Source organism: Suricata suricatta, chromosome 10 (assembly GCF_006229205.1).
Source record: "Suricata suricatta isolate VVHF042 chromosome 10, meerkat_22Aug2017_6uvM2_HiC, whole genome shotgun sequence".
NCBI classification, from domain to species: domain Eukaryota; kingdom Metazoa; phylum Chordata; class Mammalia; order Carnivora; family Herpestidae; genus Suricata; species Suricata suricatta.
The window spans coordinates 9,229,582-9,240,186 of NC_043709.1; the positions used below are offsets into that span (position 1 = coordinate 9,229,582).

The following is a 10,605-nucleotide window of genomic DNA, read 5'->3' on the forward strand; positions in this document are numbered from 1 at the left end:
AGGAAGCGCCGCCGCCCGAGATCCCGCCTCCCTCCCGTCTCCCTCCGGTCCCAGCACCTCGGCCCCGGGGCGGGGCAGCCGGCCCGGCCTGGGGGCTTCCGGCGCCCGCTGCCCACCTACCGGGTGCCCGGCTGCTGCCTTTGCGCTCCCCCCGTCCCCACGGCAGTCGCAGGGCCTCCCGCATGTGACCTTGGGCCAGACCCCACCCCACCCCCGCCCCTCTCTCTGCCTGGACCCCTTCATCCGCATCCAAGGTTAAAAACTCAGGCGGTGGGGGGGGGAAGGCAGGGTCCCTGGAGGGCATAAGCCTAGAGGCTTGGCAGCACCCCATTCATGGGACCCACTGCTGCCATCAGCATCAACTTGGGGTTCAACTCCTCCCTCCTTGAGTGGGGAGAAGAGGCCGCACCCAATCCTGCCCTCTTACCTGTTCACTGTTCCCACCACCTTGGCCTGACCTGATGGCCCTCATGTTTGGAGTCAGGCTGAGCTCTGTTCCGCAGGGGTGCTGGGGGCCTCCGTTGTCTCATCTGTAAAATGAGGTTACTGTATGAAAGACGTCTGTCAGGGAGATCCAGGGCCCCGGCTAGTGTCTCCCTCTTAATGAGATGTTAAACAGGAGCTCAGGGCCGGGAGGCTCCAGAGGGCTGGGGGCGGGGGGCCAGCCAGGTGGGAGGCAGGAAGGGCGAAAGACCACCGACCGGCAGGAGTCTTCCCAGCGCTGTGTGGCCACAGCAGGTCAGCCACTCTCTCTGGACCTTGGTCTCTGCATCTGTAAGAGTGGACCACAGGAGAGAAGGGCCCTTTTTACCTCCCTCCTTTTGACTCCAGGATCTTCCTCTCTCCCCAAAGAGGAGGGTGGCCTCCTCCCATCCTCATCCCTGCCACAGCCAGAGACGCTTTGCTGGGATAGAATCTGTTGAACCCCTTCTCATCACCCTTCCACGGCCTCTCCCCAAGGCAGTCCTTTGAGACTCAAAATGTGGCCCAAGGGCCGGCAGCATTTCTATCACCTGCTGGGAATGGAGACTCTCAAGCCCCTAGGGCTCCTGGGCCCCTGGGCCAGTTAAGCACCTGACTCCAGCTGAGGTCATGATCTCCTGGCTTGTGGGTTCGAGCCTCGAACGGGGGCTCTGTGCCGACAGTGTGAAGCCTGCTTGGGATTCTCTCTCGATCCCTCTCTCTGCCCCTCCCCCCCTCAAAAAAAAAAAGAAACAAAAATAAAACGAATCTTGAGCCCTACCTCAGACCCACTGATTCTGAATCTGCAGTTAAAAAAGGCGCCTGGCTGATTCACGGGGACGGAATCCTGAGAGGCGCTGCTCTAAGCAACACTCGGAGGGAGGTACTACTAGTCCGGTTCTACACCGGGGAAACTGAGGCACAGCCAGGTTAAGTAATTTGCTTAAAGTCACATAGACTCTAAGTAGTGGAGCCTGGATTCCAACACACAGTCTGACGCCAAGGCTTATGCAATTCATGGCTTTTTTAAAAACATGATTTTATTAAAAAATTTTTTAACATTTATCTATTTTTTTGAGAGACAGAAAGACAGAGCGTGAGCAGGGGGAGGGGCAGAGAGGGAGGGAGATACCGAATCCAAAGCAGGCTCCAGGCTCTGAGTTGTCAGCCCAGAGCCTGACGCGGGGCTCGAACGCACGAACCGCGAGATCATGACCCGAGCCGATGTCAGCTGCTTATCTCACTGAGCCGCCCAGGCGCCCCAAAAGATTTTATTTTTAAGTAATCTCTCCACCCAACATGGGGCTTCAACCCACGACCCCGAGATCAAGAGTCACAGGCTTCTCCTCCAGAGCCAACCAGGCGCCCCCAGGGTTTATGCAATTAAATGAATGCCTTGCACGGAGGTTGTCAATAGGGGAGGGTGAGATCCCTGTCACCAGAGGTGGGTGAACAGGGGGTGGGTGCCCATTTGTCAGGGATATTGCAGGGGGTACTCTAGCTCCCGCAGGGAGGTTGGGAAAACAACAGCCAACAAGTACTGAGCACTGACGGGGTTCCTTGCACGTTCCTTAGTTCTATCCGTTCAGCCTCTACTCAAACAGGCTTGCCACCCTCCCTTTGCAGGTGACAGCTACGGGGGTCCAGGGAGGTGAGGTGCATAAGCCAAGTCTTTTTGGGATGAGGAGCCCGGCACTCCTCCTGGGGCTTCAACAGGCTCTGAATGGGCTGCTCTGTTCTCTGCTCCCCCCACCAGTCCTGCCCAGATGCCTCTCTTTCAGCGTCGCCCAGAGAAGGCGGTGGCTATTTAAACCCCTCAGGTGTGGCTATGGTTCTCTGCCCTACCAGCTGGCATCTCCTTCTCAGCGCCCACCTCCTCCCTAAGCCAGGAAAAAGCACGTGCATTTGCCATTTGGTGAAACATCTGTCCTCCTGAGAAGCAGCCCCGACTGGCAGCGGAGGCTGGAACAAGGCTAGAATTCTCTTCCCTCTGTTTCTCCAACACCCTGCCCCGCCCAGGGGGACTGGCCGGGACCAGGGCAGGTCTGATGAATGACCACCATGGGGGTGGAGGGGGAGAGAACCCAGGCTGGGTGGCCCCAGGGCCAAGCTCTTGTCCTGGGCTGGCCCCGGTGGCCTTGAGCCTCCCATGGCCCCTCCCTGGGCCTCCGCTTTCCCATCTGTTAATGGGGATAATGAAGGGAAAACTGTTGCTGACTGATGAATTGGTCCTTCCTGCATCCAGTCTTTCCAGTGTCCCTAGGAAACTGAAACTCCCTATGTCTCAAGATGAGGCGCTCATCATGCCCATTTTACAGATGAGGAAACTGAGGTTCAAACTTGTCTCTTGCTCCCCCAGAGCACACAGACGTCTCTCCCCAAAGTTCCACCACCCTGTGCTTAGTAATCTGCCCTGCCTTTCTCATACCCATCCTGTTTGTAAGCTGGAACATTTTTCAAAGCTCCTTGTAGAGAAGAGGGAAAATCCTCGATTCGTTGAAAACTCTTGGCTCTAGCCCGTGCCAGCTCTTTGGCCACCTGCGCCATCAGCCACTCTCTGTCTCTGACGCTGCGTGGTTCTGGGCACGTCCCTCATTCCTGCAAGCCTCATTTTCCTAACACCCCAAAATGTGTCTGCTGTTGGAATGCGGTTGGAGGGAAACTTCCTTCAGCTCAAAGGGCAAGGCTTCCTTTTTCCTGATTAACAAAGCAAATTCAAAGTCAAAGGAGAGTGAATGGGGGAGTTACTGAGTTATAGGGGGGAAAATGGATATAATAATCTCTTTTCCTTCCTGGTCCTCGCCCTTTGTCACACTTTGCTATGCACCCAAGTGAATATCCTGCCAATTGCCTCAAATTCTGGGTGGAAGGACCCTGTGGATATCAAGTGGAAACCAGTTCCCTGAGGCTACCCACCTGCCTCTCGCTGGGCAGGGCCCTGCAAAGAACGGGGAGCCATGGGCCCCCGCTCCTGGGACTCCCTCGGGTCACCAAGCACCCCTATGGCTTCCTCTGGCACGAGTGGCCGCTGCCCAGTAGAAGGAATGAACTCTTCCCAGGCAGCCTGAGGCATCCTTCGGGAGGTGGGACCTGACCTAGTCTGGGTGGGCTGAGGGCAGCCTTTCTCTTCCTGCAGCTCTGCCCCAGATGTTCTGGAAGCAGCCCACCCCCCAACATCTCTTGAGTGACATTCATCAGGGTGAGGGAGGCCCTATTTTTACACAGTGGGAAACCAAGTTTCCAAAACCTCTGCTTTTAGCCCCAAGCACATTTGTTGAAGACCAGCTGTGTGCTGGTGCCTTGCAGGGTGGACACAGAGGAGGCCTCGAGGAGCCCTTAGGGCACCGTGGGAGGCGGTGTCAGTGCAGGAGTTATATATGACACAGATGAGAGCGTAATCACCCTTGGTTGTGGGGGGAGTCTCGAGGGAGGATTGCAGGGAGGAAGGCTTCAAATGATGCCCCAGTGGGTTTTGCAGGATGAGTAGGAGTTTGCCTGAAGGACCAAACCTGGGGAAAAAAAGAGTAGGAGTCCCAGGTAGAAGGAACTATGTATGCCAAGGCACAGAAATATAACCCGCTCTCTCAGTGTATATTTGCACAGCTCTTAAGAAGAGGCCGATAGGGGCGCCTGGCTGGCTCAGTCGGTTGAGCGTATGACATCAGCTCCGGTCATGATCTCACGGTTCATGGGACTGAGCCCCACATCTGGCTCTGTGCCGACAGCTAGCTCAGAGCCTGGAGCATGTCTTTGGATTCTGTGTCTCCCTCTCTCTCTGACCCTCCCCTGCTCGAGGTGTCTCTGTCTCTCAAAAATAAATAAAACATGGGGCGCCTGGGTGGCTCAGTCGGTTAAGCCTCCGACTTCAGCTCGGGTCAAATCTCACGTTCGTGGGTTCGAGCCCCACGTTGGGCTCTGTGCTGACAGCTAGCTCAGAGCCTGGAGCCTGCTTCCAGGTCTGTATCTCCTTCTCTCTCTGCCCCTCCCCGTCTCATGCTCTGTCTCTCTCTGTATCAAAACTAAATAAAACATTTAAAAAATAAGATTTAATAAGAAATAAATAAAACACATTAACAACAACAAAAAAAGAGGCCGATAAATGGGAAAAAGGGGAGTGGGGGAAGGATCACCATCAAGGTGAGACAGATCTTTGTTCAGGTCTCAAGTTTCGCCACTTCCTGAGGCGCTGTCCGAATTTGGGCAATTCATTTTATCTTCCTTTCTTTTCTTTAACATTTTATTTTATTTTTGAGAGACAGAGCATGAGCAGAGGAGGGCGGAGAGAGAGGAAGACACAGAATCCAAAGCAGGCTCCAGGCTCCAGGGTGTCAGCCCAGAGCCCGACGCGGGGCTCGAACCCATGAACTGTGAGATCATGACCTGAGCTGAAATCGGCTGCCTAACCAACTGAGCCACCCAGGACCCCCCCCCGCTCATTTTATTTTTCGAAGTCACACTGTTCTCATGGGTAACCTGGGCCTAAACCAAGTACTGCCTTCATAGGTTAGTCAAAGTTAGCTATGTTTCTAAAGCGCTTTGCAAGCAGTAAACCATTCAACAAGCAGAGGCTTTAGGGGACACCAAGGCCCAAAGAGGGCCTGGCAAAGCAGAATGAGGAGAAAACAAGAAAATTCTGTGTTCTCAGAAGGCGATCACTCCCTCGCCAGTTTATTCCAGGAGAAGTGCAAAAAAGACAATTAAAAATAACTTCTCGGCCCGAGGAGGCCTTCTGGGGTGCTAGATGTGTTGTGTATCTTGATCCGAGTGGGGATTACACGGGTTTTAAGCCCATATAAAAATCCATGGAGCTGTTCTCTTATGATGTAGGTATGACGGCTTGTAAGTTACACCTCAATTAATAGAAAAAGAAAACATAACAAACCTTGCGAAGCCCCCTCCCTTTGCTGCTGGCGACAGGTGTCTTTCTGAGACATCAAAGGCCACACTCCTCGGCTCGGGGTGCAGGCGCAGCGCCCCGCGCTCGGGAGAGTCGTGCGCCGCGCAGTTAGGCAGCCGCGAGGTTCCCAAGGCAACTGCAAGCCGCTCGCCGCGTCTCCGGAGTGACGAGGCGTCAGCGAAGACCCGGAGCCCGGATTCATGAACCGGAACCACGGAGCGCGTGGTGCGCTCGATGCGGGGGGGGGGGGGGGGGGGGGGGGGGGGGGGGGGGGGGGGGGGGGGGGGGGGGGGGGGGGGGGGGGGGGGGGGGGGGGGGGGGGGGGGGGGGGCGGTGGAGAGAGTCGGGGAGGGGGTGATTGGTAAAGTGCGGAGGCGAGCTGCTGGTGCCCTTCCTCCTTGCGCTGCCAGTCTGAAAGCATCTGGCAAGCACCCCTCCCTAGCCCTGTGGCCACAAACTACTGGGTATATACACACACACTGACCCGGATTTGCTCTCAGCTTTCCAGGTGGGGAGATGGAGGGCTTGGTGCTCCCCACTGTCACAGGGCGAATCAGGGGCAAAGGCGAGCCCTGCACCCTGCTGGCCTGCTTTCCAGCTTGTGCCCTGTGGCCAAGCAGAAGGTGCTTGGAGTTGGTTGCTGGCACCTCCTTGGGCTCCGGTTCCAGTTCTGCTAGCAACTTGCTGTGTGGTCTTCAGGTCCCCTCTGCCGCCTGTGCGTCGGAGATGGGACAGCCCCCTGATTTCTCAGAGTTGACAAGCGTAAAGTGTAAAGTCGCTTGTAAATTGCAAAGCGCTGGGCACACGTTAAGGACCATCACTGCTGCCACTCTAGGGTCTCTTGTCTTCCTTCTCAACCCCAGGCCCATCTGCAGGCTCGGTGACCTCCAGATGCCCGTGAACCTGGGCTTCCAGCTCTCCATGCCCAGAGGTTTCCAGTCTGCAAGGGAGAGTTCCCTCCTGGAATTTCCCCCTTCCCAAGAAATGGACCCAGGTGAATTCCCCCCGGTGCCCAACAGGCATCCACTGGTCCCCGACCACCCCACCCACTTGAGCAAGTCACAGCGACGTCAACCTCTACTCCCGTACACCTCCTCCTGATCTTCTACCCTGTGGCTGGATATTAGAAGTTCTCCACTAAGTGAGGATGCCTGGAGAGCCCAGGGCATGCGTGCCTCCGCACAGAACCCGATGCTAACACCCCTTGGTGCTCCCTGAATGCCACGCACTGGGTGTGTGTTTGTGCAGTTGTGTATTCGTGTGCTGTGAGACTGTAGCTACATCAGGGGGTGTGCGCGTGTGTCCGTGAGCCAGGCATGCATGCATACATTGGTGTTTGTGTGCACTTGGGATTCATATTTGAGGATGTGTACGTAAATGTGTGTATTTCGGGCTGCGTGGCATGTTCTTGCAGGTGTATGTTGTGTATTTGAGGCATATGTGTTTACAGAGGCGTCTATTTGTGTCTTGGGTGGCAAATATGCCTATTCGGGGCGGGGGAGCATTTGTGGCATTGAACTTGTGGTGTGGACAAGTGGATGTGTAAAACTCTGAAGTCTGTGATTGTGCAGGTATAGGAGTGTGCTGGGGGTTTGAGGTGCAGGGGCTCTTCTGTCCCCCGTCTCCCGTCATCTGGGTGACCTTCCTCCAGCTGAGGGCTGCAGTTGAGGCCACAGGCACACCCAGGCCAGAGCCTGTGTCCCCTCTGCAGACCTGTGGCTGCCCGGGTCATCGGCTTGCCCCAGTGTTCGGGTGGCGTGGGTAGCAGGAGCAAGGGGGGAGGTAGGTGAACCTGGGTCCAGGGTTCGTGTGCCGCCCCCTCCCCTCCTGGCCTCCTCCCCTCCCCACAGCAGGAGCAACCGCGGGAAAGGTTGGCGGAGGGGGGCTATTTTGGGAGCGTCTCCTTAGCAACAGCTGCCACAGGCCGTCTGTGGCGGTTTTTCTATAGGTGCTAAAATATTCCACCCTGGTGACTACTGAGCGCTGGGGGGTGGGCGAGGGTGGGGGTGGAGGGCGGGAGAGACCCCTTCAGTCCTCCATCCGCAGGGCATAGCCTGCTGGGTTGGGTCATGCACTCCCATTGCCCCTGTCCCCACCATCATCCTCACCCCTCAGGGCTGCTGGGACTTCAGAGTTCTGAGGCAGGCCAGCTGTGTCCTGGTCTGAGGACCAATCTAAGCTGCTGGGCTGCCTCAGTTGGTCCCATCTGAGGAATGGGCTGGCCAGACGTCAAGGAACTCTGTAAGCCCCAAGCCTCTAGACCCTGTGACTCTGGCATTCTGAAATGGCTCTTCCCGTCCACCTGCCCCATTCCAGTTGTCCAACCTGCCTGGCCCAAGCCCCCTCACCGTCAGTCCCCCTGACCTCTGCACAGGTTCGCAAGGCCTCTGTGGGACCAGGGAGGCCTGATTGGGTTCCCAGTTAATGGGTGCCCTGCTGGCCTGGAACGACCTTTCCCCAGAAACTAGGGGAAACTGAGTCCCCTTCTGGCTCAGACCCTTGCTTCCTCTCTGAGCGAGACCGAGCAAGGCATTTCCTCTATGTCTTAGTTCGGTTTTCCCACCTGTGCACTAGGGACACTCAGACTCTCCCCCGTGAAGATGTTGTGAGGATCAAATCTGAGAATTCGAGATGGGCCTGGGGCTTTGGCAAAATGTCAGGGTGGCCGTAGGTTTTACCACCAAACTTCAGAGCGAGTCTCTCCCTCCCAGAGAGTTGTTCCTGGCCACCCAGGCCCCACCACCCATAACAATGTGACCCGTGCCTCAGTTTCCCCATCGGTAACAAGCACCCGCATCATAGAGTTCTTGTAAGGATGAAATGGGACAACGCCTGTGAGGGCCTGTGATAGTGCTGGGCTAATGGAACCACCCAAGGGTGCCCGGTCCTGCTCGCTCCTTCCAGGGGGTGCTTCTCTGCTGGATTTAAGACAAAGTTTGGTCGCCCTTTGGGGACCCAGTCTAGACTGTCCCATCACAGATGAGGCTCCAGAGGTCCAGGGATGGCAAGCAATGCACCCGGGGTCACCCAGGTTCTGACATCCAAACCTCTCTCCCCTGCTTCTGCAGGCCTCCACATACCGGTCTCACACCCCTCCCCCCTCCCCCCTCCCCTCCCCACCCTTGTCCTTCTCAAAGGGTGATTCTCCCTCTAGTCTTCCATCATCTCATCTGTGGGGGTACTCTCCTATGATATGATAGGATATCATACCTATGAAGAAACTGAGGCACAGAGAGGAGAGGCGAGCTGCCCAGAGGTGCTCAAGGCTTGGGGGGGGGAAGGGATTCTTTTTCCTGGGGTCCCTGAACCTCTCTCTGACCGGAGCTGTCCTTCCTGCATCTCCCTCCCGCCTCCCAGTCTGCCCTCGACCCCCACCAGACCCTCCTTACAGGACATGAGGAAGAGGGGGTCCCAGAACTAGCAAGGTGACCATTCCCAAATGCTTCCTCTCAACCCTATGATGTCACAGCCACCAGGCCCCCCTCGCCTGTCTCCCAAAAGTCACTGTCCCTTGAGCCTCTACTTTTTCCTTAAACCTGCGCCCAGTGACCTGGCATCAGGCCTGATCCTACAGGGACAGGGGCTCTGGGTTGGCAGACACCTCCCTCCTTCCCTGGCACCCCACACTCCCAGGGCAGCCACCAGGCCAGGCCTCTGGCTAGGGGAAGGGACCACGGGCCATTTGCTTCACCTGCATTTTTCCGGTTTCCCCGGAAAGGTGTGAGAGGGAGCAGGCACTTACCTGCCACTGACCCAGGATCCCGATTGGTTAAATTCACCCAACCATTCACCCCAAAGACTCAGGCGAACACCAGTCCTGGCTGCCTTGGGGTGAGGACACCACGGAGTCAGGAGGGAGGCGGCCATGGAATGCTCTCCAGGGCTCTGCACAGAGTTGAAGGGAGGAGGACTGAGAAAGGACACTCACATTTATTGAGCACCTACTATGAGCCGTGCCTTTCTTGTGCATCTACCTCCCTTCATCTGCCCCTGTGGGCGGAGGGACGTGTAGGGACCCCATGTTACAAACAGGTTAAATAAAATATTGGGGCACCAAGGCTGGTTGAACAAATGAGTGGGTAACGAACCACTTCTGCTTCGGGAATCAGGAGGCCCTCCCGGGGGAAGTGCGGGCAGCCCGGGCTTGGAGAGCACCAGGAATTCTCTGGGCAGAGAAGAAGGAAGGGCACCTCAGGCAGGAAGAACAGCACGCGCAAAGGCAGAGAGGTGCGGAAGCATCTGGTATGTTCTGGAATCTGTGGGAATCAGGGTGTATGTGTGGGTATATAGGGTGCTGGATAAGGTGGGGCCTGACTGTACATCATGCTGAGGAGTTGGAACTGGATCCCAGCTGGGGGTGGGGAGGAGACAGGGTAAGGGAGACAGTCATGGTGGTTAGTGTGCGGGACACAGACTCCGATTGGCTTGGAGGGGAAGCTAGAGGAGAGTTCATCTTGTGTACATTCTCGTCCGGCTTTGGGGTGCCTCGGTCTCTCCCCCTAACTGAGACTAGCCACAGATAGCGGGGCTCTCAGGAAGTTCTTCTGGTTGTCTAACTACAGGCATTCTCTCATCCTACCAGGGTGGAAGAGCATTTTGCCTCCTCAGAGGGTCGGGTGAGGTGGGGGGATGGCCAGGGAGGGTGCACTCCCCACAGCCCGGAGTGTGGAGCCCAGACCTGGAGCACACTCAGGGCGGGGATCCTCCCTTTGCAAAGACTTTTGGGATTCGTGTGGGCGCAGAGAATAAGAGATGGCGACTCTACCACCTCTGGGTGACCTTGGGCAAGCCCACGACCCTCGCTGGCACGCAGTCTCCCAGTCTGTAAAATGAGGTGCTGCTGTCTGTCTAGGTGATTGGGAGGGTCCCTCCAGCCGGGCCATCTCCGTCTACCGGAGCACTGTGCGTCGGGTCTTTAAATGCCGGTACTTCAGGAAGGGAAGGGGATCGCTGAGCACCGAGGCCAGGAGCCTCCGGACCCAGCACGGACCTTCTCCCACCCACCTCCTTCCCGGCTCCGAGGAACCCTACAGACCTGTCCGCGGGGGCCAGAAAAACCCGGGAACGGATTCTCGGAATGGGTTCTGGGAGGAGCGCTCCTGGAGGGAGGAGGAAAACCCGGGCAGGATCTGGGGCAGGAGCGGGGCCACGCAGCCCCCGGCCCCCGGCCCTGCCCCGCGCGGCAGGCCTAGGGAAGGGGGTTCGAGGACCCGCTGGGCCGCGGGGGAGGGGCTGCGCCGGGGCCC

General features: G+C 57.1%; 2 protein-coding genes across 5 annotated transcripts in view; one reads left to right on the forward strand and one right to left on the reverse strand.

Annotated features, from left to right (window-relative positions):
* The window catches only part of KDELR3 (KDEL endoplasmic reticulum protein retention receptor 3), a 17,077-nt gene extending 11,569 nt beyond the window's left edge, over positions 1 to 5,508 (reverse strand). Inside the window, exons 1-5 of one of the 4 annotated variants that reach the window (XM_029955840.1) lie at positions 5,345 to 5,508; positions 3,865 to 3,971; positions 2,891 to 3,159; positions 702 to 772; positions 428 to 530 (exon numbers count right to left, since the gene is read on the reverse strand). The gene's annotated coding sequence lies outside the window, so the exon portion shown is untranslated. The remainder of the gene's footprint in view (positions 1 to 427; positions 531 to 701; positions 773 to 2,890; positions 3,160 to 3,864; positions 3,972 to 5,344) is intronic. The other 3 variants (XM_029955841.1, XM_029955839.1, XM_029955842.1) reach the window with 3 other exon arrangements.
* A 4,071-nt stretch (positions 5,509 to 9,579) lies between these two features.
* The window catches only part of KCNJ4 (potassium voltage-gated channel subfamily J member 4), a 24,436-nt gene continuing 23,410 nt past the window's right edge, over positions 9,580 to 10,605 (forward strand). Inside the window, exon 1 of the mRNA XM_029954298.1 lies at positions 9,580 to 9,601. The gene's annotated coding sequence lies outside the window, so the exon portion shown is untranslated. The remainder of the gene's footprint in view (positions 9,602 to 10,605) is intronic.